Raw genomic sequence first — 6,386 nt, forward strand, 5'->3', positions numbered from 1 at the left:
TAGCAAAAGAGTAGGCAAGCTTTGGGACATACTACGTCATCTTAACAGACAGATCTGTCGCGTGCATCCTGTCACCGCAAACTGCCCTGTCAATCATTTGGTCACAGTTAAAATCCTCCATTCAATCTAATCTAATTTCCTACCGTTTCGAAGAGAAATGTAGTTGCACGTTCATCTGCCAGTCGTGGGTCTTTCATGCGGAGACTCTCCTCATGTATTTGCAATTTGAATATAATGATGCATTTAAAAGTTAATGGCTAAACATATTTTTACAAAAGTTCACAATGCTGCTGCAGATGCAATATAATGTAGACAACACTGAATAAATACATTTTCGTCAGGTTAGATACTGATAATAATCACTCAACCTCCTTTATCTAAACCATTAGACAGTAAAAGATCTAAACCTCTCTACATAACCGCCGGACTCGCGCGTCCTCCATGTCTGTAGTTTTTTTTTTAACACTTTTCACTCGTGTTTGTAGTTCTAACCGAATCCTCGTCCAACGCGCGATGGGTTGTGGGCAATATTAGCCGTTAGAGTGCGCATTGATCTGCACTTCGGATTCTGACCGGAAATAGTAGACCATCCGGGTATCTTTGGAACACTCATTTCAACATACTACGATTTGGGATGTAGCCTACTAATTCTATTTTCGAATACTATTTAGGACGGATAGTATGCGAATTGGGACGCACCACCTAACTTTTCTGGATTTGGGGTTGTAGTTATGACAGTACATTTAAATAATATGGTAAAGAAATACCAGTTTGAGCCGCAGCTCATTTGCATTTAAAGGGACACACACAAAAACGGCACGTTTTTGCTCACACCCAAAAAGGGGCAAATTTGACAAGCTATAATAAATGATCTGGGCTGGGGGTATTTTGAGCTGTAATTTCACAGACACATTCTGGGGACACCATAGATTTATATTATATCTTGTGAAAAGGGGCATATGTCACCATTAAAGTACCTGCATTAATATTTTTAATATGTCGTAATCTTTTTTGATAAAAGCAATAATGTGTGATTAAATGTTCTCCACTGCTTAATTCTAAAATTAATATTTATCATTGGATGAGCCATGTCATAAGCTGTTGAAAAATAAAGCAATAAGTAACAATATTAATATTTACGCAGTAGATATTTTTACACTTCAGATGTCGCATCGCACCTGAATAGTGTTACTCTGTCCTAGTGAATCAGCATGTGAATTGCCTTTTTCTTTAGGAAACTAGTCACTGATATAAACGGTGAGAACAGTGGTTCAGTAATCTCCAAATGGCTGCTCTGTCCTTCTGCCAGCCCTGTCGATTCTTGACGGTGTTGGTTTCATTAAGGATTTGGCAGTGTGTCTGTTGCCCTGAAGGCAAGGGAATGACTGAATACGGGATTGGAGCGTGGAGAGTTTCCTCTGCTGTATCTGAAACTCCTTAATGGCTGACTGGGGAAACTGGCAAACCAACTCTCTTCCTTCAGCCCTCATTCTCAGCGCTCTACTCATCCTCTGTTCCTCTCTCATGTGCCGTTTGGCATAGAATGAAGCATGAAGAGCCAAGCCGAGCAACGGGTTTATCCATGATAGGAGAAAATCAAAAGAGAAAAATGAATTCTCATGCACCTTGCAGCTTTCATGTGGTGAATGTGGGAGGTGATATGAAGTGTCATGGGGTTGTACATGTGTTTACGCGCTGGAAATGAAAGGTACACAGAAAACAGAGAAGAGAAGAGAAAGTGGCATCCACAGAGGAAATGAAAAGCTTCTTTGATTGAGAGAGACAGCAAGGAGAGAGACAGGCACCTGCTCTTGATCTTGTACCAATCACTGGAAAGTATACTGTCAGCTGTCCTACAAGTACATGGCTGTAGGCTACACCAACCTCTGATTTGACCTGTGTGAAAAACACACCTCCTGCATCCGAAATCGCACACTTCTCTGCTATATAGTAGGCCAAAAACAGTTTGAAGTATGACAAAAGAAGTATGTCCGAATTCACAGTACTCATAAAAGAGTAGGCAAAAAGTCCCCGTATAACCTACTACTTCCAGCGAGATTCTGAAGTGTGCATACGCTGATCAATTCACTATCCCATGAGGCCACTGGAGAGGATTTATGAATGACAGTGAAGCGACGCAACTGACGCTGGTAGGTCACATGATAATGACAACATGGAGAATGTAGTATGTCCAGAATACATTCATACTATATCACCAGCAGCCATATCACCCTGTAGCCCAAGACTGGTTGCCCTCTGAAGCTAAGCAGGGCTGAGCCTGGTTAGTACCTGGATGGGAGACCTCCTGAGAAAACCAGGTTGCTGCTGGAAGAGGTGTTAGTGAGGCCAACAGGGGGCGCTCACCCTGTGGTCTGTGTGGGTCCTAATGCCCTAGTATAGTGACGGGGACACTATACTGTAACAAGCACCGTCCTTCGGATGAGACGTTAAACCGAGGTCCTGACTCTCTGTGGTCATTAAAAATCCCAGGATGTCCTTCGAAAAAGAGTAGGGGTGTAACCCCGGCATCCTGGCCAAATTTGCCCCTTGGCCTCTGTCCATCATGGCCTCCTAATCATCCCCATATATACTCATTGGCTTCATCACTTTGTCTCCTCTCCACCAGTAAGCTGGTGTGTGGTGGGCGTTCTGGCACAATATGGCTGCCGTCGCATCATCCAGGTGATGCTGCACATTGGTGGTGGTTGAGGAGATTCCCCCATCTATGTAAAGCGCTTTGAGGTCTCAGAAAAAGCGCTATATAAATGTAACGAATTATTATATAGAACATACTTTTTTAGCGGTCGTGACATAATTACTAATTCAAAATAAGTACCTACTAAAGAGAGTTTGTGATTTCGGACACAGCCATTGGTTACAGTTGGCAGTTGACTTGTTGCCTTGCTGACTTTGGCAATGACTTTGTTTGCACATGAAGGTCCCTCACGAAACTGATTTCAGACAGACTTCTGAGGCAGCGTAACGGTTTAATGATCTACAACAAAATAGAGAGAGCTTTGGTGAAAACTAAGCGAATACCTAATTTCTTCAATGGTAATTTCTCATTAGAAATGACATCAAACATGGAAAACTTTGGTTAAAAACTTACATTTAAACAGAAACTGCACTAACCACAACTTTCAGACGCCATCTTTATTTTTTAGCTCAACGGTCACAGAATGGAACGCACTGGATTGTGGGATATTAAAGGCAGTGAAGGATACATCTATGTTGCCTTCAAAAATCCATCAGATGAAGGCATCTCAGGAGACGGGAAGTGAAGCATTGGATTTGATGTCTTGATGCCTTCCTACCGTGGAACGAGTCCTCCGAAGGCAGCCTCGATCTAGTCAAAGTTGTGGAAATTATGTTTACTATGTTTATTAAAGCCATGGATTATTTCACCCAAAAATGAAGAGATCTTTTAAATATTATTCTGGATGCTCTCAGAATAATATTGCTCTTGTAATCCATGCAAATACAATGAAGAGACTGGAGAGTCAAACAGAGACTCAAACTTTCAACATAATATATCATGAAAGCAGTCCATGTGCACTAAATTCCAAAATATAAACGCATGTCCTGAACTGTGTGAGGAATGTATGCAACTGGTGATACTCAAGGTCATTGAGTAAGTGAGCTGAAATTTGTGAATCATTTAGTTTTAAGAGCTCAGTTAACTTTTTAATTAAGATCTATATAAAATATATATATATATAAATAAACGTTCACTTTTTTTTCATCTTCTCTCTGACTCTTAAAACTTCTGTATATGTAAGTGAATTTTCAATATGATTGGCGTACTGATGCAGGTCACACTGCTTCTCACCGGGCTGGTCGTTATCACATTATTATGATATGTAAATATAGGTGATTATTATGTTAATGAACTCATGATTTTGGCATACAATCATGATGACTTCTAAATGAGTCGTTTTCGCAGCATGGTTTCACAAATTGTTTTGAATGTTTTTTATCTTGTTGCTATTTGTTTGCTAGGGGGCTCTGGGTGGTTTCCTAGTCCAAGTCAAAACAACCTGTCTCTATAGTTGTGTCCCAAATTACACCGTCTAGGGTATGAATTTTATACAGTTATGTTGTCATTCAACATTAGAGTCTGATAGCCACTCCTTCTCTAGTCGACGAAAGCTGTGACCATTGAATGCATGAAGTGTCCAATATTTCTTTCAGTTAATTAATTACTTTTTTCCATGTGAACACACTAATCACACTATTTATAGTTGGCATAATGGCAAAGAATAGTGCATAAAAATGCGAATTGGGACATGCTTTTTGATATTCTGGAGAAGAGAATATCATAAGCCTGATTGCTAAGAAAAGTAATAACACATCAGCAAGCCAAAGGGAATCATTCATGTCTGTAGCGTACCGGAGTAGAATCATGTGTTTGTTAAAATCACCAACAATGGGCAACAGATGCTTGCTTTAATGTTAATCAATTTCTGTTGTAGGACAGTATAGACTTATGGTTTATTAAACAGGATTTTTGATCAAATATATGTTATGCCCCTCATTTTCCCAAGATTCCCAACCGTATCTAACATGAGTCGGCATGTTCTTCAACTCTTCTGGGTATTTCTGCCCGTCTCTCATCCTGTACGGATGCCAGCAGTCTCTGAGTAGACGTCAGATCTCTGCATTGCCAGTGTAAATGTGTTCTGCCACTATTGAGGATGAAATTGACTCAAATTATCCTTCGTGACCGTACATCACGTACAATATTATGTTCTACCCTGAAGCAGCCATTATCATCAGCCGCAGATCTCGGAGGATATTCTGATGTTTTTTTGCTGAATATTACTCCCTGAGGTTAAATATAAAGTGTGATGTTTTATTTGTTTGGAGATATGATTGTCTCATCTGCTAAGTAATTTACCTGCAGCCCATTGAGATGTTATTACAGATATTATAGCCTATATAAAACATAAAACAGCTCAAGGTTTCTGGAGTTCAATAACCAGAGATTTTATTGATATTTTTCTTATTAGGGTTTTCGATTGTTACTTGCTTTGTGCCGAACGTCTTGAAATGGCTGAATTATGCAGTTGTTTTAATTTCAGCTTTTTAAAATTAATATAATGAGAAATGAGATGTTCTTTGATCTTTTGAAATAAAAAAAGTTACTGTGAAAACATTCTGTAAGTTTAGAACTAATAATTTCCTCCCCAGCCCAAAAAGACCATTTATTGAAATTTATTGATCTTATTATAAAATCCTCAAATTAAATCTGAATACATTAACATTTGTTATTTAGAGACTTGGCCAGTTCAGTCACATTGGCTACGTTTACATGCACAACTTTTGTTTCAATCGGACTGAATTCATTCCGAATTATGAATCTGAATGTAGTGTTTACATGAATACTAAACATGTGTGCGTTTATGGGCCCTATTTTAATGATCTGAAACGCAAGTATCAAGCGTGAAACGCAAGTAACTTTGTGGGCGGGTCTTGGGCGCTGTTGTTATTATACCGGCGGGATAAATGACTCTTGCGCCCGACGCAAATCTAAAATGGGTTGGTCTGAAGTAGCTTCATTACTCATAGGTGTGGTTTGGGCGTAACGTGAAATAATCCAATCAGAGCGACATCTCACATTCCCTTTAAGAGCAGGTGTGCTTGTTCCATGGCGGCTTGCTATTATAACGGCGGATTTGCCAGGCACACGCCAGGAGCGGTTCACAGCCGAGGAGACCGACGTCCTCGTCAGGGCCGTAAAACACAGAGAAGTGACATTGGGGATGGAGAAACCCACCCAAATTAGCTTCGGTTAAACAGGCTTATAAAAATGTGGGTAAATGTGTAAGCTAGATTTATGCCTATTTTTTCACATCTTCATGGACACAACAATGATTTCCCTCGTGTGTTAATATTTTTCCTTGTAATAATGTATGGTTTTCTAAAAATGAAAACTGCTGCTTCTGTGTAGATGAGAGAATCAAAGTGTAAAATAGGAATGATACATGCGTCGGTGTACAAAGTCAGTTGCGCTGGGTGCAATATAGGGCCCTATATGTCACAAGCTTCGCAAGCAGAATAGATTTTTCGACATGCGCACACTGCACAGTCATTCTACGTCATTGCACATGCACAGTCCTTTCATTTTCAGTTTTCAATTCGATCAAGTGTTAACATGTTCTCTCTATTCGGATTAGAAAAGGAATACACCACCCCTTTCAATCCGATCGAAATCTCATTCGGATCAAGCTCAATCAGATTGATTAAGGTGTTTACATGAACGCTTTTCAGTCCGATTGAGCCGTCAGTCCGATTACTAATGGATTATTTGGTTGCATGTAAACGTAGCCAGTGAGATAGGGAGGAAGTAGGATAGATATTGTTATTCCTAAACAACAGAAAACCAA

This window comes from Rutilus rutilus (genome assembly GCF_951802725.1).
Source record: "Rutilus rutilus genome assembly, chromosome: 13".
Classification (NCBI taxonomy): domain Eukaryota; kingdom Metazoa; phylum Chordata; class Actinopteri; order Cypriniformes; family Leuciscidae; genus Rutilus; species Rutilus rutilus.